Source organism: Molothrus ater, chromosome 1 (assembly GCF_012460135.2).
Source record: "Molothrus ater isolate BHLD 08-10-18 breed brown headed cowbird chromosome 1, BPBGC_Mater_1.1, whole genome shotgun sequence".
Taxonomy (NCBI): domain Eukaryota; kingdom Metazoa; phylum Chordata; class Aves; order Passeriformes; family Icteridae; genus Molothrus; species Molothrus ater.
In genome coordinates, this window is record NC_050478.2 from 120,031,289 (window position 1) to 120,054,733 (window position 23,445).

General features: G+C 38.1%; 1 protein-coding gene across 5 annotated transcripts in view; it reads right to left on the minus strand.

Annotated features, from left to right (window-relative positions):
- The window catches only part of NCOA2 (nuclear receptor coactivator 2), a 188,588-nt gene that overhangs the window by 86,691 nt on the left and 78,452 nt on the right, over window positions 1–23,445 (minus strand). Inside the window, exon 4 of one of the 5 annotated variants that reach the window (XM_036398938.2) lies at window positions 3,137–3,230. The exons of the other annotated variants lie outside the window; for them this stretch is intronic. The gene's annotated coding sequence lies outside the window, so the exon portion shown is untranslated. The remainder of the gene's footprint in view (window positions 1–3,136; window positions 3,231–23,445) is intronic. 5 annotated transcript variants of the gene reach the window in all.

Below are 23,445 nucleotides of genomic sequence, written 5' to 3' on the forward strand. Positions count from 1 at the left end.
TCTACTCCAAGTATTTCTAATTTTGGATTGTAATGGAATATAATCACTAAAGAGAGGAACACCCACTACATTCATAGAAGGAGCTGACCAGAAGTCTGCAATACACAGCCTCAAAACAAAAAATAACACACATTTATAACTACTTGGACTGAATACCTGGCAAAACTTCAGGAAAAGGACCAAAAATAATTTTATTCCAAGTAGTTCTAACAGAAGTTTCTTCAGGAGGATCTTGTGTTGCTCAATCACAACAGCCTATGCTATCAGGAATGGAAAATCACAGCAGTACAGCATCCTGATGAAGTTTGTTTAGGGACAGTGCATAGGAGAAAATTAAATAGAAGCAGCAAAGAGGATATTCAGGTACAACACAGACTGCAAATGAAATGCATTTATTATAAACCTTTGGCTTGAGTCTTCATTCACAATTTTTGCCCAATTCCTGCATGGATCCCCATGCTCTGTATGCTCACCACCCAGGGCCCCACAGTGCACCTTCAGCTATCAGGGCAGCCACACAGGGATCAGCCTCGCTCCTGGGAACTGAGACCAGCCACTTCTGAAACACCAGGCTTTCACATCGTACACCTCACCTCCAGAGACCAAAGCTTTACCTGCCAATCAGAATTTTTAGTCCAATTCAGGCATCCTTCTAGGCCTGCCACAGATGAACAGTGGCAGGAGGAATACAGGCAGTAGAATTACTCCATTGGGATTTCCTCACAAGCACAGTGATTATCAACTTACAAACACCCTTCTCATTTACTCAGCTCCAACAGCTTGGCTTGTAGATCCAGTCCTCAGTCCTTAACTCAGCTTTCTTGCTACAATTATGGGGCTATTATGTATTAATGTGCTAACAAACTTATTCTACTTAATAAAGTAGATTCTGAGAATCAAGGTTGTTTTTGCACCTTCCTCATTCTTTTCTATGACCAGCCTAAATAAATAAATAAATAAATAAATAAAATGTCATTATAAAATCTAACCAGACAGTTGACTTCCCACTGACATTTATTATTAAAAATTCTTCTGAGAACTCTGGAGTGAAAAAAACCCAAACATTTCAAAGTACACCTCTAGTTCACATCTGCCAAGGAGGGGTTTTTCCTTACAATATTGGTACATTTTGCAATGCAGTCACCTTCCCTCCTTCCTTGCATGAGAAATTCCCCTTACAGAGATAACAACAAAATGGGGAAAAGAAAAAAAAGAGAGCCACACATTTTGAACATTACCAGTGTAATCCTGTTGACTACAGAAGTATACACAATTTTGAAAAGTGGGCAAACAAAATTATTCTGGTCAAAGATAGTTTTATATATGCTAGATACAATAAGTCTGTAAGAAACTGCTTACGAAAGAAAACATCCCAACTTGAGTTTGTGAGAACACAGAGCCACCTGAAGAACACAGTCTACACAAAAGGCTGATTTTGTTCCAATTTCCCCCCCTTAATACATCCTAAAAGGCATCAGGGAAATCAAAATGACTGTACAAGCAGCAAAAATTTATTTTGCTACAACACATAGGTGCCAACATATCAGAAAGCACTACTCAGCCCCCACTATCTTGTTAAATCTTCTGTAATGAAATAAAGGAAGAAAACACAAGAAGCAGAGAGGAAGTTTCATTGTTCTTGTGGCTTCGACATTTGGTGCCGTGAACGTGACAAGCTCTCAAGCCTCCACTCCACGGCACCGCCTGCCCCAGGCCCCTGTACCAAAATGTTACCATGCTGCAATTAAAATAATCAAACTGAGACAAAAGAGAACAAGCAAATAAATAGCCCAAACTTGTTTACATTTCTGGCTCTGCCCTCACAGTATGAAATAAAGTCTCTTCAAACACCAACTACATTAATTTGAAAAACAATAATATTTTCCTTTCTCCCTCCTATCTCAAAGTAGCACAAGTTTTTCAAAGTTCTAAATAAAATAAACTAAGGCATTTCCTGTATGTATTTAGTTAATTATTAAACTGATTCTAAGCATGATAGTCACCACCACTATTTCAGTATGAATCTGGGAAAACACACTTTTAGCAAACTGCCAGTGCACTGCCGTAATGACTGATCATATGCATCCTCTCAACCCTGCCCTTACCTTTGGAGGCGAATTTCTAAAGAAATGACAACCAGAACTCCTATACAAATCCAAACACTTAATTTTAGCTTCTTTTTTTGTGCTCCAGGATTAGTATTACTGCTGTGATTTAAGGAGAAACACTGGGCTTAATGCTGTGTACAAGAGGAAAATAAAGTCAACAAGCCTGCAATAACTTCCCAAGGAGGGGAGACAGCATACTGTCTTCACTTTATGACAAGTAACTACCAATAACCTTTTTGAGGGGGATATTATTAGTCAATTAATCTGCAATATTAAATGCCATCCTCCCAAGGTTAAAAGAAAGGTAAATACTGCTGAGATATTTAATGACATCATCATGCATAACCATGAGATAAATACGAGGTCTGAAGATTAACTGAATGTCATTCTGTTTACATGAGCATGTACTTGTAAAGAAAATTTTTAAGATTAGAGAATAGAGAAAGTTATATAACAACTACCAATATTTCAGTGTGTTTTGTCTACTCAAGCTCTTGGTCAGAAAGAGAAGGCTTTACTGCAAAAATGTCTCACTCTGACATACTTTGTACTTTTTTCATGTGCATATAAATTACTGAATATTGAATAGTAATTACTGCAATGAAAAAGACACTCTCAGGCTCCACCTCCTCTTGACAGTGGGAAAATATAGATGGGTTTGTGTATTATTCTGGATGCCAGAAAATTTGCTTACAAAAATATTTCCTGTGCACTAAGATATATTTAGTCTCATAAACCCATAAAACTGTCACAGGCAACCACAAGTACACCTGTAGCCATTAAAACGGGGGAGGGGAACGACAGAAACTGCAGACTCGAATTTACATTATTTTTTTGCAATTGTTAATTAGAAGCATTATCTTTAAACTCTCTTTCTGTAACAAATAAACTGATCCTCCCACTCCCCCAAACCAAGACCCCCCAGCCCCCCTGCACCCCCGACATCCAGACCCCTATGATGCACACAGGAGCACACATATGCAAAGAGAAAGCACTAACAATGAAGTCACAGCACTTCAGAAACACACCTTGTCATCTTCCAGCCCTTGCCGATGAAGGCAGATCTTATTAGTTTTTCTCCGTCTTCAGATCAAAATGTAGATAAATCCCCCACTCATCACACTGGTTTTTTATTAAAAACAGGAGGGAAAAAAAAGAAAAAGAAAAAAAGAAAAAAAGAAAAAGAAAAAAAAGAAAAAAAACCCCAGACGATTACCAGTAAATTTACAGCTTTAAAAATATCAGCTCTCCATTATCCCAAACCTGTGTTATGTCTTGATGTAAACCAAAGCACATGCTGAGTGAGGACGTGCGCACACAGCAGCTTATCATCTCTGTCATCTGCTTCTAATGACAGCTGACAAACTGGCCACGCTAATCCTTCCCTAACTGCTGATCAGAGAGATCCCCCTTTGACAATCCAGCATGGTGGAGTACTCGAAAATTCCTCCTGCTTCTGTTCTGTTGCTGCTCTAAAAAGCAGTTTCCTTTTCATTGAGATAATAGCCTTTTCTGCAGTCACGTGGCACCCGGGCTACATTAGCAGAGCTTGATGATAACAGAGCAACTCCCCTCCCTCCCTTCTGCTGGTTTTAAGTGTACGACTCCTGGAGAAACCCAAACCCCGCACACTTGAAATCATTTTGCATCTCCCTCTATCGAAGAGCAAATTGTGCTGTCGACGTGGAAGAGGAATGAATATAAGGGCTCTCTCTACTTCTTGCACCAAAACTAATTAGCAAAGACATTTTTAAACAGTGCCTTTGTTGGGGCATACACTTTGGTCATAAACATGTCATATGAGACTAAACTGAATATTAAGCATGCTTAATACTGAGTTTCTGGCAAGCTAGAATTATTCTTTTCCCCCAAGAGTACTTTAATTTTTTGCCTGTAATTTTAGTTCTGTTGCAATAAATACTCTTCTCTCAGCAACAACCTATGGTTCAAATCCCCCCAGCACACAACTCTCCTGTAAATACAAAAAAGCATAAATAACAAATGATCCACACTACAAACTCCAGTGTCAGTGCTTCCATATATTAAGTGACATCATTTATCTTGCTTTAACTCAGTACCACGACAAATATCTTATGTATTTTTTTAAAGACACTGTCAAGTGGGGAAATCTACCTAAGCTTTAGCTTCACAGTTCCCTCCTAAATGCCAAACCCCAGGCAGGTTTGCACCTCGCTACTCAGAAGTTTTCCTGCTTGTAAAAGGCAAAGTACACAGACAAGCCCAATGCTCTGTCCTGCCCTCACTGAAGTAGTTCACAGACTACAGAACAAGCCTTTCCTTTTCTGCATTAGCACCATTTCCCTATTACCTCAGCACACAGCATAAACATCCCCAATTTATTTCCCCCAGCTCTGTCCTCCTCTGACAGCACTGGGCAATGCAGCTGGGCACAGACCTGCATAGCCTTACCCAGACATTTCATTGTTGGGATTTGCAGACTACTTAAGAAAGCTGTGGATGAAGCACTGTAAAATAATTATCAAGCCCACAGAACCACTTTTGCAGCTTTGTACCTGCTCTTTTCCTATATGATCAAGAAACAGAATTATGTCCTTTTGCTTTAGGGTAGATATTAGAAAAAAAAGGTTCTTCCCCCCAGGGGTGGTTGGGCACAGGCTCCTCAATGAAGTGGTCACAGCACTGAGCCTGACAGAGTTCAAGGAGTGTTTGGACAATGCTCTTGGGCACAGGCTGTGACTTAGGGATGGTGCTGTGCAGGGCCAAGAGTTGGACTTGGTGATTCTTGTGGGTCCTTCCCTGTAATTCCTTCTACACCACTTCATTCTTAAAGACAGCATTGATCATTAACTTATGGTTTCTCCAGGAAACTGGAAAACAGTTTTAGAGACTGTGGCTGTACTCACAGGAAAATAAAATGGAAATTGTGAAGAAATAGTGGCTGTCCTGTGCATACAATTTTGTCAATGCTGCCCCATCACCCCTTCTGTTTACCCCTCTCCCTAAGGACAGCTCTACTCAGGAAGGCAGCCCTGCCCAAGGCTCTGGGGAGACCTGCCCCAACACTGTGATCAACATCATGAGCTCAGGCCCAACCTCTCTGCAGCAAAGCAGCTGAAAATGAAACGGGAACGAGGCCCCTTCTGGAGCAGCGTGAATCCTATTTTCTATTCTTCTCTTTTCCATGCTACAGAGGGAATCTGTGAGGAAGATCCTCAGTCCAGGAAGAAAGAATCTGGTTCCATAAGGAGAAAACATTCAGAAGAAAAACACATTCACAGTAAATTAAGGGGGTTTATTTTTCCCAGGCCTTTCTCAGTATGTCCCCCCTTGTCAAAGCACTACACTGCATAGGGCAAGCAAAATGAACATTATTTGGAGTTACATACAACTTTTATCCCAACAGAACAGGAACTGCTTTGCAATCTTAATTTTATCTCATTTACATTTTCCATATGAATTCCTTATCTAAAGAAGCTGCATCAAGCATACTGGTCAAATTGGAAAATGATACTAATGGGACAAAACCTGAAGATTAGGGAGAGCATCTCTGATATTCAAGAAAATATATTAACAGACAATCATCAGAAGAAAAATGAACTTTCACAGAATGTTCACATACAAAACACTTCACTTGTGAAGTACAAATCTAAGGAAAACATAAAAAGTGGGAGCAAGCATCCCATTCGGATACCATAGCTAAAACTATCTCACTGATATTTACAGGAATCATAAAATGAGAAATTTAAATTCAAAATAATATGGTGAGTACAAACACAATAATCACAGTGTTAAAGAAAGAGCTATGTGTAAGTAAAAAGGAGGTAACAGAGAAGAGTCATTGTAGCAATAAAACAGGAGATGAAGGCTGAAAAAGCAGTGAAAGTACACAGATGTTGTTAAAAAGATTGCTTTGTGAAGAACAGTATACAGATAAAACTAATGGAGAAGTGGGAACATTCCACTGCAGTGTACAGACTAATTCTAGACAAAAAGGGAAAGGAGAAATGAGTGAAAGAATACTCCTGACAGAAAACACTGCTCTGAGTGGGAATAAGGGAACATGCAACATCAAGAAGAAAGGGCTCTTTGGCTTTATCAGGCAGTGATATATGCTTCCAATTAAATGACAGAGTTGTTGCTACCTTTCAAATAGTTTCACAGGCATCACACACTCAATTTGGGGATGAGCAGGTGACATTCAAAACTAGTTCTAGCATTGGAGACTTTTTCATGTTAGGATAAGACACAGATCTTACACAGCAGAAGAGATGCACCTAAGTTTTCTCTAAGAAATGTATTTCATTAATACTTCATTTTCTTTGCTCAGCTGCAGATGACTTCGCAACAGACATGGGGAAGATGCAGCTTCACTAAAACATTTATGTTTATGTTCAAATAATTGAAACTGATAAACAGAACACTGTCCTCATTGCATTTCACCATTTTTTAAAGTTTGTTTTCTTTTCCTTCCTTTTTTTCCTTAAGAAAGAGTCAATCAGGTAGACAGGACATACCACAATAATCTGGTGGTCTTTGCCCTTCTAACATACCCACACCTGAGGCAAGGACCGGTAAAGCCATCTCAAAACACCTCTTCAGTCTTTTTAATTCCAAAACATAACTTCTTAGTCCATTCTCTCACTCTCTATACCATACCCAGGAGGATCCAATTCCACCCTCACAATCCCTTCAATCCTATCAGTTTGGAGTAGCCAAATTGACAGCTATAGTAACAGCCCTCATTTGCAAAATAGCAAGACATTTCAATCTGTGTTTCTAAGAGTTTGCAAAGATGACTCACCAGGCTTTGTTCAAGGCACGAGGCCACTGACTTTTAGGAAAGCTGACTGGGCAGCATTAAGTCTCACTCCTTGTGAGAAAGACTGGAAGGGCACTGCACCAGCATAAAGAACAACCAGAAGCTTTTAGGACTGACTGCTGTGATGCACTATAAGGATATTACTGCTCAGATAAAGAACTAAAACACTATAGTGATTTACATGTGTTACATTTCAATAAATGTAGACACAAACATACAGTTTTCAAATATTAGGTAGTTTCAAACTCCTCTGACTGAATATTACACAAAAACATTGGTTTTTCAAGTCAAAACTGAAAACCTGTTGACTTAAATGTCAATGACATAGACATTTCATCAGTTTAAGAACTCCTAACTGAAAACTCTTAATTGAAAACTAGGATTCCTCCTCTTACCAGTTGATAAAAAATGAATAGAATACTGGAGATAAATCTCATTTTTCTGACCTTCGCATCTCCTCTGGAAGGGCACAGAAATCGTATCACTGGAATTTGCTGCATTTGTCATTGCTCACTGTCAGTCTCTGTATTAGCAGTACAGGCACCTACAGTGCTAAGAACCTTTTCAATTCTGTCCATATGAGGGCAATGAAAAGACACTCCCTCCCCTCTCAACCTCTTAGATATTACTGCTGACTTCTCTCCTCATTCCATAAAATGTCCACGCTTCTTGAAGACAGCTCATCAAGGCTCTCATAACTTTCATAAACATCCACTCAGAGCATTCCATCTGCAAGTATCTGCAACATCTAACTGGAGAATTCAGTACTGAGGTGTGTGCCATATATAGCAATTAAGTTCTGTATGGGCATGTCCACTGACAATCGTGTTCTTTTTAAGACAAGTTTGATGACTATGGTTAATTAAAATTTTTGAGTAATAGCTGATGAGGATTTCTTTTTTCTTTTTTTTTTTTTATTCTCTACTGCTTCACTCCTTTGCCTTTAATTAAGAAGGAATACAAGAGAAGAAAAAGGGGTTCTTTCAGTGCAATCTGGAAATGGTCAGCTCCTGGCTCAGTTCTTTCGCCTCCTGGAGACTAAAAAAGGTTGTTCCCCCCTGCTTAGAGCAGAGTGCTTGCCAGTGCTCTCTATGGGTTATACACAGAGAGGTGCTCTCTGGTGGAAATGGGACTGAACCCACAGAGAGAAAAGTTCAAGACCATGAGATGCTTCCATCCATGCTGTGAGTACATGAGAGCAACTCAGCAAAGGAAGTTTAGCAAGCAAAGAAAAGCAGAACCAGAATGGAAATGCTAGAGCATAGAAAAAAATGTTGTATTAAGACACTATGTTACATAAATGTATTAACATCTAGTGCTACCATGCGTTTTTAACAGAATGTAGCTAAGTTATGAAGAGTCTGGGATTTTTTATAAAGAAATTATTTTACGCTCTACAGAATGTGCCTTCCAGTGAATGTATTTTTAAAATCAGCTCAAACTCTTTATTTCACCTCATCTCAAAACATAAGTACTTCTAAGGACTTTTAATACTAAAAGGTTCCCAAAATCTGCAGACTAACTGCTGGCAGGATTCAATGGCTGAGATTTGAATTAGACAAAAGTTTTAACTAGATAAAAGTCAGACAAGAAAATGTTTGCTATTAAGAGCAAAACAAAACCATGCTAATTAATCAAAGGATAAGGTAAGTTTTCTTTCATGTAGTCTTATCTACGAATAAAATATTTCTAAATGACATCATTTGACTCAATCAAGGTAGAGGATTAAAGATAAAATAATTTGGTGAAATTTCAAGGTTTCTGATAACCAGGCAGGGCAGAACAGTGTAACACTCCAGCTGGCCATAACAGCAACAGTGTGTGAACTCAGCAGGATTTGATACATTGCCTGTGTTTCTCTTGAAACAGAGACTTGCTGCTGTGTTTAATGCAAGTGGGACCTCTAACTTTTAGTTCAGGATACAACAAATTATTCTGCCATACCTGGTGATGAACACTCAGGTCTCTGCACCAAGATCTCCTATTTAAGAGAAGACTAACATTTCCCAGGAAGTCACAAAAATGTCATGTCTCATGAACATTCAGCAGTCTTGTAACTGCTAGTGGCTTGAGACATTGCCTTGCATTTGAAAAGCCAGTTCCCATGAGAAGCAAGCAGGAAATACACTGAGACTGTATCTTGCAGATCCTGAAATTCTGGGCTTTCACATCCTTCCAAGAGACCTCAATGAAGAAAGGAGATGCTACTGATTACAACTAGTGTCACTTGGGAGAAACTTGAACATGGGGACAGCTGCTTTTTACAAATTTGAGAAGAAATAATAAGCTAATTTATTGTTGCATCATCCACTCTCATCAATTCCAACAAGCACCTGAAGCAGCACTTTGTGATGCTGAGTGGTGAATGTTGACAATGAACAGCAAACATTGATGACTGATCCCTTGCCTTAACCACTCAGAATGTGGTACACAGAAAAACATGGCCATGCTCCAAATTTTGGTATTTTTAAACATCCAAAATATCAGTGAATGAGACAAGGTATAGAAGAGAAACTGAAGAAAGTTAGGTTTTCTATTAATAGATTTCAGGCAGTAATTTCCATCAGCATTAGACAGAGCCACAAAACTTAACTGAGCCCAAGCACAAATACTCCTGAGAACTACAAGAACTGGCACTATTTGATGAGAAAACCAAAAGCCACAGACTGCAGTCTACCAAACAAAAAGTGAAAGGAAAAGCAGGAGCAATTGAAATTAATTTGACTTATAATAAAAAAATTAAGTACTCTGCTATGGAATAAATATCATCTTCAGGACAATTGGTCTATGCTCAGTTTTATAATGACGTAGATGTGACAAAATGGGCATTTAATTTTAGCACTGTGTCAATTCAGAAATTACAAATCCCACTTGTAAGAATAAAAGAGGAAAAAACCCCACAACCTTTGTGACAATCCAACAGCAATGACTGAATGTAGGGTATTAAAGAATATTTAACATAATGACAGCTATGTGTTCAACAGAAACCAGACTTGCTCACTTTTCACACAAAAGTGCAGATTTGCGATAAGCAGCAGTACTAACAAGTGACAGCTTTCAAACATGTAAGACAAGACTCATTTCATTTAAGTAAAGAAGCAATAAAATTTAGGTATGCAGGTAATTATTTACAGTAGGAACAAGACAATTCTTACAGAGACTTAGTTCTGAGCAGAAATGCTACACAGTCTCAACCAACCCCCAGTGTGGTTAGCACTGAATATTTAAGTCTATGATAAGAGGAAACATGTCAGAACTTGGGTCTACTGCTAACTCTTATAAAGTTCAACACACTGAATTCCAAAACAGGAATCTGTTTACAACTTTACTTTGTACTAGGTTTTCCCTAAAATCAACTGCAAAGTCAGTTCATATGTAAGACTGAAGGGAAAAGATCAGAAGCAGAATACTGCTTGATCATTTTAATCTGAAATATTTAGAACATATTAAGAGCTGTCCCCTCCTGAGGACTCCTACACACATTTACGTCATATTGTACATCAGTATGAGAAAGTCAAACACAATTTTTGAAAATAGCTGGCAGACACACTACAACTGCTATCAACTGCAAACAGCAGGCCTGACAGATCTTCCCTCAATGTAAAATTAGTGACCCACACCATGTTTATACACAGTAAATTTGCCACAAAAGCAACCTCAAAATTATTACATTAATGAAAATATCAACAATACGGGCAGTGCATTTCGTTTTCTCAAAGACTGCATTTGAGCATGTTGTATTGAAGCACAAGAAGATACAAGGTCTGTAAATGAGGAGAAAAGTCAAGTTTGGAATGGCTATTTTATTGCTTTCCTTTTGGCAAAGAGATTCCCATTTTATCTTTCAAACACATGGCTGTCATGACTCATCTTGAAAAAGCAGTACTTGACAGTTCACAGGACTATTTCTTAAAATCATTAGCAAATAACCTTTAATACGAGACTTATGAGTAATTTAGATTTTTACAAATTGCCAGCCCCAGGTTCTTAAGAACCTATATTTTCTAAGCTCCAAGTTAATAACGTAATAATATATAATATTGTTTAAGCCATTTGTCTTGAGTGAAGCAAATACCCTTTTGAGAAGAAACCAGCCAAGTTTAAATTAACTGTCCTTTCTGCTGTGCAATTTCTTCCCCAAAAATAAAGAGAAAATAGGCAGGGCATGTAACATATCAAGACAAAAAGCTCAAAGAAAACATTTTGCCAGCAGTTTTAACAGCAGTATGGCAAAGACAGAGACGATTTGAAATAATCTGGACATAAAGTCATATTTAGCCTTTAAAAGTCAGAAATGTAATCACAATCCAGTCAAAACAACTGTGAGAGAGCTGATGCACTCTGTTTCCAAATAACACCTCCACCTGAGAAGCAGGATGCCCCAAAGGGCCACCTTAAACTCCAAATACATGGCCACTACCATTGTCCAAAGGCAAATCAGCTTTACTTGCTAAGCAATATTTCAAGACCATCTTTTGACTTTATTTTGTGATGTGCATTTTTATCAATTGCTTGGCAGATAACACTGCAGTGCTAATTTTGAATGATAAAGCCATGCAGAGTCCTGGACATGGAATGCTGATTTTCTCTTTATTGCATATGTGACCAGCAGGTCAAGGGAGGTGATTCTCCCCTTCTACTCTGCTCTCTTAACACCTCACCTGGAGTTCTGCATCCGGCTCTGTGGCCTCCAACATAGAAAGGACATGGATCTGATGGAGTGAGCCCAGAGGAGGCCAAAAAGATGATCAGAGAGTTGGAGTGCCTCTCCTATAAAGACACAGAGAGTTGGGGTTGTTCAGCCTGGAGAAGTCCCCAGGAAGCCTTACAGAACCTTCCAGCACCTGAAGGGGACTTACTGGGAACTTGAGGAGGGACTCTCTACAAGGGCATGTAGTGACAGCAGAAGAGGAAATGGCTTTAAACTGAGGCTAGTTCATTTTAGATATTGGGAAGAAATTCTTTACTATGAGAGTGGCAAGATGCTGGAACAGACTGCTCAGAGAGGTTGTGGATGCCCCATTCCTGGAGGTGTCCAAGGACAGGTTGGATGGAGCTTTGAGCAGCCTAGTCTAGTGGAAGGCTTCCCTGTCCATGCAGGGGAGTTGGAACAGGAGGATCTGTAAAGTCACTTTCAACCAAAACTGTTCCATGATTCCACGATGCTCTGGGAGTTGTGGGGTTTGGATACTATTGTTTTGAAACAGCTACACAGACACTCTGATAACCACTCACATTTTTGAAAATGCTTCTCACTTAGCAGAGCCAAGGTTCAGGGACAATCACTGTACTCCCAGAAGAGAGCCTGACAGGAGTGGATACAATGAAATTTAAGTGAACTGAGGCCATGATTAACACTAAAGGGAGCTTTGTTCTCAAACTGGTGTCATTCTCTTGATAAGCATGTGTGACGCTGCATTTGCTTCCTGATGTTACTGTTCAAAAAAAGTTAAGGTGTTAGGGGGCTGCTGTGGATTTTTTTTCCCTTGAAAGGCTTTTGGAAAAAAAATCCCACATTTTTCACCTAAATTTTACATGGGAGGGGGTGTAACGTACAATGATGGCCATCCAGAAATGTAAGCCCTTTCAGATCAAGAGGAAAAGATATCTACAGTAAAATAAATTTTACAAACAATGTAGAGAAACCAATAAAAAAGGCTAATCCATGTCCCTATCAGCCAAGAGATGCAATTTCTTAAATTACCTGCTGCTTGGAGATTTTGGATTTAATGCAATTCTGAATACACTGGCTGCCAGTACTACATAAATGCACATACAGTAGGCACTGAAGGGCACATGTGAGAGCACTTTTTGAGAGGAGCAACAGTGGAGAGCCCCCAGTGGATGCAAAGAATGATGTGTTGGAAATTAAGTAACAGAGCCTTTCAATTTTAGAAAACCAGGTAATATGAGAATACAGCTACTGTCTGCAGTGCTGTTCTTCTCCACAAAAGTGTGGTTTTTAAAAAAAAATATCCTGTGGTTTCAATGTAATTTTATTATTTGAAATATTACATAATACAAGGGGAAAAACCAGCAATGGAAACATTGAGCTGAGTATCCTGTACATAACACTGACACTAACATTTGTATTTGCAATGGAGATTACTGAGTTGGGTAAGGAGAAAGAAGTGACAAAGTTCCCATTTAGGGTTCAGGTTCTTAGGAAGCTTCCATGACACAGTACTCCTGCAACTTCTAATACATCACACTCACTTAATATCTGTGCTATATGTAAATCAGATTAATTACTTTTATAAATATATAGCCTGCAGTACCTCAGTGTTGTTAAGAATCAGAGTGGTGGGTAGATAAGAAAAACCAGACTAGCCAAGACATCAGATTCTACAGCTGTGAGGAGGGCTAGATGAAAATACCCAATAAATACAAAGACCATGCAAAACAATGCCTGAAGTATAATGGAAGAGAACCAATAAGGAAGGCAATATAAAGGGAAATACTTGCAAGCAGATGGCTCCTTTTAACCAGGCACTTTACTATGGTCCAAAAGTAGAGTCTTCTAAATGAAATGTATTGATATGTAGAAGTAATATTTTCAAAATTTTCTGAAAAAGCTCCTACTTGGGAATAGCACTGCTTGCCTTCATCATCACAATCTGATTTCTAGTAACATCTTCCCAGTCCTTCCAACTGGACATGACTTCAGCTGTAGAACTGCCCTTTATCCAAAAGTGCAGTAGAGAACCAAACTTATCCAGGAGTCTGTAATCTCCAAGAGAAGTTTTAAAAACGGTGCAAGAACTCTCTGCTTTCAGCACTGGAAAGTCTGTGCCTATCCCAAAGAGTTAAAAGCTCTTTTGGATTTAGCTGGACACAAATCTGACCTAATATTTGGACTTGAATTAAAGGCCAAGCACTTGAGATTTATGCTAATGTCACAGATCTCATTTCTGGGTAATTTAAGTATGCTCCACCGAAGACCATTCCTTATACTCTTTCAGAGGCTAAAACTGTTACAGAGAAACCAAATTATTAAAGTAGCATATAGGAAATTATAAAGTAGCAGGAACATGCACAGCACTTCTGCAAAACCTGTGCTAGCTGCCTACTGATTTCCAAGCACAGTTGAGAATGATCACATTGAAGTGTAAAGGCCTGTTCTTGAACAAGCCCATTCTTGCTTTCTGCATGCTTTGCATCTCTACCTATATATACATATTCAAGATAAGCTATGCATACACACACATATAACATATGCCTAAATTAATAAAATATATAATGTAAACAGTAAGCAAAGAACGTAACTCTTTTGATGCCAAGTAGGACCTACAACAAATCCTAGGAAAGAAGAAAAGAAAAATACTAAAAGAAAAATCAGTTTCTTTTAAAGCACACTGCTGGTATGTCAATTAGAAAACAAATAGCTACAAGCACTAGCAGTAATCTATTACCCTGTAGTAACTTTACCATTATTTTGATGCATGAAACTCTAATTTGCTTAGCCCAAAATCCAATATTTGCCTCACCTATGACTATTCTTTTTGGTCTCATATTAATTCTTTTTTGTTTTTTAAATGTTTATTATTTTGAAAACTACATTTGCACCTCTCAGACAAACCTGGGTACTAACAGTTGAAACCAATTCCTTGCAGAAACCAATGTTTCAATATTATCACACACTCATACACATAAAACTATATTAGATTTCATACAATGAACACTTTTTTAGGTGTTTTAGAGCTATGAAGGCTATGACTTTTATTCTCAGGGGAAAAATCAACAGACAAGATATCCATAACCTTACAGTCTGCATGCTGTGCATGTCATGTAGCAATAAATAATTCATATTTTGACCTTATGGGATACCTTTTACTCACAGATTTCAAAGAGCTTTTGCAAAGGTGTATATATGTTTTATTATCAGAAGTTTATAGATCTCAGGATGAAGAGAGACATAAAATTACCTATTCAAGGTCATTTAGTAAGCCAGGTATATTTAAGTGGGTAGTATCAGGCATTCTGCCTTTTTGCTTAAGATTGCAACTTACAGGGATACTACAAGTGTCCAGATAATTTCTTAAACTTCAATTAAACCTGCAAGAAGGTATGATGGATGTTATTTCTGTAAAAATACAGAAAATCTAACCATATTCCTGGGTGAGAAGGGAGAAAAAAATTACTAACTCTAGGTATGTGGTAGCAGGATAGTACAGGAATTCTCCAGAATAATCTTATGCAAGCATTCTGGAAAGGGCATTGGATTCACAGGCAGAGCTGTCAGGATCTGCTAAAGAGGGATGAAAACAAAGCTGTCTTCCTCCACAATGAGATTTTTCTTGGAGACTATATCAGTTATCAGAATAAGCCTGAAGAAAGCTGAAGCAATTCTACAATAAAAATTATATAGAGAGGTGAACAGTAGAAAATAATATATTTTAGAAAGACTGATTCTATTTCCAGGAACTTTCCCAGAAAACACGCTACCAGCACTTAAACTATGTAAACCAGAACTAAACACATTAACTATTCCAGTAAATATTATTTTTTATTTTCATTTGCTAAAAAAAAAAAAAGGCATTTCCCCTGATGTCAATAATTAACTCCTGAAAAATATCTTAAATAAAAAATAAATATGAAAAAAAGCTTCGCATAGAAAACAACTCCAAACTCATATATAAATATGAGAACATTTGTGAGAATGTAGCACTGGAAAGACAGTTTGTTAGTTAACACCACTGCAATAATGCTTTGGATTAAATACTTAAGTGTTGCAATTCTCTGAACTGCCTTACCTAACATTAAGTACAGGGCTCCATTCATGGCCTTAACTGTAAAGATTATGTGCAAGTGCTTGCTTGGGGTAAGCTTGGAATGTTCTTTACTTTCCAGGATGGAGTCCTTATGTTGTCTCAGAGTGCTGAGAACTTAGAAGCAAAGAACATGCATAAATTATCTGTTCAGCTGCCCTCTGAAGTGCAGCAGTAGCAGGACCCAAGGTCCTCACGTGTTAGCCAAGAAAGATAACAAAGAAGTAAGCCTTGGGTTGTTTCTTTGTATTGCTTGTGTTTGTTTCTTTTTCCCCAAAGAAAGAAGGTACTATAATCTGCCACAGAGGGAGCTTACTCTGTCCTAATAACAGAGATGTTTAAACAAACCAAAGATTTATATTTTACAGGAGGAAAAAATTATCACCACTGTTATCACTACTGGCTTATAACAATTGGTAGCAAAACACTATTTCATAAAAGGTCAGCATTTCAAGCTAGATTTAACTAACATCACCACTGAAATGTTTCCTTTACAAAAAATTAGGTTTCAAAAAGAAAAAAAATCACTAAAACACACACTCCTTATTCTGTATGTACCAAAATGAGGTAAACCCAAAACCTAGTGACTGTCAAATCAAACTACCATCATAGAGAGGAAAAAACGTATCCTGACTTAAGTGAGCAGAATGAAATGGAGTTTTAAGACATCCAGCATTCACTAAGAAAAGACAGATTTGCCAGAATTTTCCTGGGATTAATTAAAGTGGAATCATTTGAAATCCTTCTCTTCTTTCCAAGCCTCTCCAAGCTGAATTTACTCCATTTAGGTAGCAAATGCAAAGTAGGCAGGAAGGCATGTGCTATTTTCAAATCAGAAAAGCAATCTGGTTTAGAGAAGAGAATTTTTTAAGCTTTCAAAATACAAAACCATTCAGAAGACCAAACAAAATACATTCTTCAATTCCTTTGTGCAAATGGAGTCCTTCAGACAGAGAACAAAATGTGCCCCTCATGAATAATTTCCTGCACAAGATTTACACGAAACCCTCAAAAGTCTTGATGTTCATGCCCAACTGCAAAAATATTTGATGCAGCAGAGAGATAAGCAATGCCTCTTGTTGGAGCTGAGTCTGTGATTCCCCTACCCTACAGCTGGTGTGTAAACAGGACTGGGATAAACACAAGCCTCCGTGCAAAAGGTGAGGGACCATTAGCACACACTGCACGTGTTCCATCACAGTTTGCCCCGTACCTTCTCCGTATTTAAGCTCCTTACCTTTTTTTCACCACTACTTTCACCACCTGTGCTTAAGCAGAAATTATTATAAGCTTATTAGCTCTAAGTGGTCACGTCCACAAACATGGGGAAGGGTTGGTGCTTGGTGCCAATCAGCTTTCACTAATCTGCACCCTACCAGTGATCCCACTGCTCCTCGAGATTGACTTGTCAGGAGGGGCACAAATATCATGTCCCTGGCTCCCTCTCTTCTGCTGAAGGCATGTATAGACCTAACTCCCATGTCCTATGGAAAATGAACGTGTCCAGTTACTTCTTTGATTTTGAAGGTATTTGTTATGTCACAGACATTGTGCAAAGCCAGAAATCTTCACAGCTTAGGCGAGGAGAAGGAGAAAATCTTGGAAGATCTGCGGAGTTCCTCATGCATTTACAAATTTAGTGTATCAAATTCAACACTTTCTTGTAACAAATATTTCACCTTGATTTTGATACTTTTTGTGGGGGAAAAAAAAATAGATCAGAATCTGAACTTTGTCTGCATTTCCACTAGCAACTTAAATGTATCAAGAAAAAATGTTCTTTTAGCTAGGTCTGTATGGGCAAATTACCGCTTTTATCCTCCAATTACACAGCCAGCACTTAGCTTGGTGAGCAGCACAAAAAATAGTGGTGTTATACTACATACTATAACTATATTCTATTACTCTATTTGTAATAATTATACAATGGTTTATTGACAACTTTAAAACTTCTCAATATCCAAAATACTCTTGTGACAATAGTTCACTTGCAGAAACCTAAATATTACTGGTAAGGTGGTGATGGTGCTCTCCTGACATGCTAATTTCAAGCCCAAATTAAACCAGGTAAGTACCAAGACAGGTGAGCAATGCCTCAATACAGGACAACAAGGAAAGATGCCAGCAGGTTTGGAAAGTTGTCTTCTGGAGGCAGAAAAAGCCCACCATTTTATTTGAAACTGTATGCAAGGTGTGGTCTAAGAAACAGGCTTTTGTCACTTACTCTTTCAGAGCACATCCAAAGAAAAACTAAATTAGGTATTTAGATAACACTAAAAGGAAACTGAGCTTACCCTTATTGCACACAGGCATTTCACCTACTTACCAAAGGGTAGATAAGAACTTTTTGTGCCACTCATAATGGAAACCTTCGTACTCAGCTTTAAGCAATCCTAGAAGAGTCATTTTAATTATTTTATTTCCAGCAATGACTAGGAAATATGAGTATCTCTCTTATACTGTGGCAAGCAATAATGATCAGAATTAAAAGAAGAATATGCAGCCATTATATAGCACAGGTCACTGTTACAGGTTTAATATACCCCCCCAGTTTGGTTGATGTGTTAAAAGGTTTTATATTTTAAAGCAGCATACAGGGTATTCATCAGGTAACTATAATTGTTCAGGATATTTCAGGAACTGGAATACAAGACTAGTTATTTACATAATAGCTGTGAAAAGAGCACATCCTTCAATTAGATTTCTATTTTAATCAGCGAAACTGTGGGAATAATCCCATAATATTTCAATAATACCATTTCAGTAATAATGTTTCAATACTTTTTTAGACTTCAAAAAGAACAAGAATATAACTAGACAAAACTAGAGTCTGGATATCCTGGCTCCCAAAATCCTTTTCTTTCCCAAATACGAAACCCACCTCTTTAATTAATTTTCCTTTCTACTTCATGTATTAAGAATAATCTTTTTCTACAGAATTGTTTTTGCATTTGCATTTCTCAAGTACAACAAATTCAGAATACCTCTATGAAGCTGGTACGTATGACACAGAAAGCTGACAATAACTGCCCCATATTTCAGGTGGAATAGCTGTCATATTCAATAGCAAAGAAGTCTTAATTCATTAAAGTCATGAACACAACAGACAACCACCTCACACTGAAAAATTATGCCACTGCCTTTAGATTAAGATTACTCAATGAGGTTTTAATGAGGTCTGTGAGGTAACCCTGCCAACCCACTACCTCTGGCAGAGGCCACCCTAACACCCCCAGCCCAGCCTCCACAGGGAGCACAGGGGAGCACTTGGGGCTGTGAGCCCACTCTGAAGAGTTGGGACATAACAGATCCAGGAAAATTTTGAATGCAACTCAAACCTGGTGATCTGAAAGCTGCCCATCTGTAAAAAAGGGGAATGCATCAGTGGGATTTTTAACTGACCTAAAGTTTGTTTTGGTGGTGGGCTTTTTTGTGTATGAGGGGGGTTATAAAACTGTAGAAGGAATTAATCTATGACAGTGTGCCCTGTTTGACATTTGAGGAGAGTAGTTTCTATTTCACTGCATTTTAACAACCAGAAAAGTTTCGAAATCTTGTGTGACCAGATCAAACTCATGCAGTAGCAGTCACTGAGCCGTTTAAGTGCCTTAAAGCTTGCAGCAGCAGCTCTTTGCTGCAGGTACAGGCATGGCTAAAATGAACACAATTCATCTCCAAAAAGAAATGGAATTACACCCAGCAGTCTATGTACAGTGCAAGCTTCAGCATGATTAAAAAAAAAAAAAATCAAAAACCAAACCAAATCCAACCAACCACGCTTTATCAGTATTTAAAAATTCTCCCTTCCTCCAAAGAGCATTTTCCAGTATCTTATTTAGCTTACTACCATATGTTTGCAATTTCTACTCTCTGTAGAAGTCATTCTGAAAAACCAAAGGAAAATTTTTTGTGAACCACAAATATATTAAAATAACCCCCTCCATGAAATGGTCTAAAAAGCTTGGATTGCTTCTGCTCCACCTCCCCACATCTGGCACTCGCATCAGATTACAGACCAGAAGGCAAGGCAAAGAGACGGAAAGGGAGACAGTGGCTGGATCCCAGCTAGGAGGAAGCATGCCTTCTATAACTCACTCTTTTCCCAAATGCCGATACGTCAAAGTCTGATAGGAGGAACAATTGTGGGAGAAGCTTGCACACGTACATACACAAGATACACAAACATCCGACAGGCAGTGAATTACACAAAATATGCTCACAGAACTTCAGAACTATCGGTCTGTGCCAAAAGTGCAACTGGGCTTCTGATTTTGTAACTGACAAAATTTACAGGAAATGGGCAATCATTGGTTTCTAATTCACAACACTTTCACTTCTTCTAATTTTCCATGTATTTCATAGGCACAACAAAACCAAAAGACACTGAATAATCTAAATGCCACAGTCTTGTCAAATAAGCGGTTTATTGATTGGTGTTTTTGAAGTTTAAATTTTGCAAACTTTAAACTTGTTTAAAACTTAACCAGGAAGATGCCGAAATCTACACAAGAATCCAAGGGGCTGATTGGGAGTGTTGTTTCCCAGAGATCTCTCTGGAACGACATTTTCATCCCTTCAAGCCTGCATCAGCAGCACAACAGCATAAAAACTTTCAATGAGTCTTTCAAGCTTAGCACTAAATCTACTGCAGTCCGAATTATCAAAATTATTCAGACCATTCAAATGATTTTTTTGTTCCAAATGGACTCGGCACGCTGGTCAGGAACTCATCGAGTCAAACACGAGCAACAAAAGTGGGATTCTTCTTGCTAAGCTAATTGATGGCCCTACAAAAACAAAACGCAACTGCATATTCAAAACTTTCAAAGACGCCCTGTATTAGAGCTGCAGAGCGCCTTCCCCTCGGTGCCTGCTGTAATATGATCGTAATTGCTGTGAAAGGGCGAGAGTCCGACTATACGTTAAATCCTGCCATCTGTAGGTGCTTTACACAGCTCCATTGGCTGCTGCCGGGTCAAAAGTTTACCCTATTTTCGCTTGTTCATAACCAATCACACAAGCCTCTGCTATGTGTAATCTTTGACCTACTCTCAAAGCAATTTTTGTATTATATAGTCATATGATTACACTGAAAAAACCCACACTTTTTATTAAGAATACAGTTCTTGTTGGTTAGCTTCATAATTATTATTATTTCCATATTCAGTAAGCGTACTGTACCGACCTTGTTCTTCCCAGTTAACTCCCTTGGAGCACAATCATAGAGCCATGAATTCTCCAGCATTTGTGGCTAGTTGCAATCCAGAACCACATGCAAAACAGAGCTGGAAAGTATTCACAGTATCTGTCATTTTAGAAGTAAGGGGAAAGAACTGCTCGATCTGTACTAATAGGGAGAGGAGACTTTTTGTAAACATTTAAATTAATGCTCATAGTAAAAACGAAAAATGTTTCTGAAAATTAGCACTGCCATAAGAATATCCCTATATATTTACCTTAAGAACTAAATATGCAAAAATGGAATACTTCATGGAAACATTTATGCTACTGATATTACTATTATTAAATATCAAGGGAACAAGCAGTTTCATGAACAACAGAATTAATTAAGCCTCATCTCCCACAGATTTATACCTCCTGGTTGGTTGACTTTGGTGTCTAGAAAGGTGAAAGCTTTGAAGGAAGTTTTTCCCACAGCTGGGACATTTGTTTAAAGCCTCTCTTTTCCCATCACTGGGATTCCCAGACAACTAACAAGACTATTTCATGCTGCAACCTTTCCCTCTGTCAGGGCACCTTTAGGTGGTTCCACCTATACTCAGCTACTTATTTTCACATAACCTGATGGATCTGAATTTTGAGCTCTCCACTGTGCCAAAAAATGTGATCAAAATCAGCAATAGGATCAAAAGATAATGAGGAAAATTGAAGAGATGTGTGTGCATCTACACAAGTGCACAGTGTGACCTCATGAGCCTTGTTTCTGTAGGAAAAGAGGTTAAAAATAAAGGACAATATTTGACCTTCTTGCTATTTCACAGAAAGCTAACTTAGAAAGACCTAACTAAACTGCTGGCTCTACTAATAGGTCATCCAAAAGTATTACCGCAATATTTAAATCCATCTTGCGCATTTTGCTGGACAGTTTTTAAAGAAAAACAGACACACAGGCCCATTTAACTTCTAACAGGAGATAAAACCAGATACTTTTCCACCGATATGTATTTTACTGTAATCTATGAATTGTGATAGATTTGTGCTGTTTAAAATTATTTTTAATCTAGCATTTATACAAGTCTGTTCAATCTTCAAGAATATAAACACAAGTCAGCACTTGCATGAATAGTTACATTGCTCCATTTCACATTTGACTTTTAGTTGCTAAACCCTTCATAAATGTAACAAGAGAATATAAAACCAGCCCTTGCCACTGTGATCAGTGAAGTAATATAAACCAGAGAATAATCAATCAAATAACAGCATTAAGCATTTCCAAGCAGGTAATAAAATACATTCACATGCAAAATTCTAATAGTTATGAAGTCAAATCATTTACTAAGAGACAGAATAAAAAATTACTCCAAATAAATAAATCAAGATGTAGATTTTGAGGCAACACCAGTCTACCATCTCACTTCTTTGGTACAGCAAAGACCATACTTAGCAGCTCTTACAGCAAAGATTAAGACTTTATATGTGCAAAGCACATCTCCTCAGAATGCTATACATGAAGTCATATATTCCATAAACTGCTCAGTCTAAGTCAATGAGATGTTTGGAAAACAGAAAAAGCTACTCAAAATATTTCATTTTTTGTAGAGAAATAAATAAAACCCAAAATAAAACAGAAGTCAATATTTTAAAGCAATGAAAGCAGTTCATCTAACTGGCAAACATGGTGTCATGTGCCAGACATTAGCTATCACAAAATTCTATACAACAAGATATTTATTATGCATATTAATACATAAATACAAAAAATAAACAAACTGTGTGCACATATACACACAGCCTTCAGACATCTGTTAACAGGACTGATATCACCTATGATCCAGGCCAGGAACAAGTGAATAGTCTTTCACCCAGGGGAAAGCAAGATGGATGCTGTTACAGGAAACCTACTCCACTCAGCTTATCAGCAGCAAAATGAACAGAGGAAAAAGCCCCGTATAAATGGAGAAACGAAGACAAGGCAACAGAACTGACTCTTAAGAACACAAAAGAGAAGGCTGAAGGTACCTAGAGCTATCTACAACCTGTCTCAACACAGGGAAATTTTTCACCTTGGCAGAACAGTCTGATCTAGAGCAGAGCTCAAACAACTGGAGCAACAACTTATCAGGAGATAAAAATACTGAAGAAGTGAAGTTGAGAATTCAGGAAACCTGACTCAAAGCCCAAGATGATCCAGTAGCACAAAAATGCTATAAAACCACTCAATGTTTTATGTAAGTTTGTGCATCTCTTCTAATTTTCTTACAATGCAAAAAGTGATTTTAGAAAGTTTGCAACTGAGCATGAATTTATATTACTCTTTATATGACTGGAGCAATTTGGAGAATTTAACACTGCTCTTGGTAATATGGTTAGTTCACTCATATGGGCCCCATTCCTGATAAGGAGAAACAACCTGTCCCCAGCAAAGAGATCATCCATACCAGACCCAGAAACATTTCAGGAACCTGATGAGGCTCAGGGGAATTTACAAGTACCAGGATTTTATGTAGGTTCACAGAGCAATGACATAAGGGATCTGTGATGCAGAATTTTTTCTTTCTTTTATTTAAGAGCAACAATTCTGCTGGAC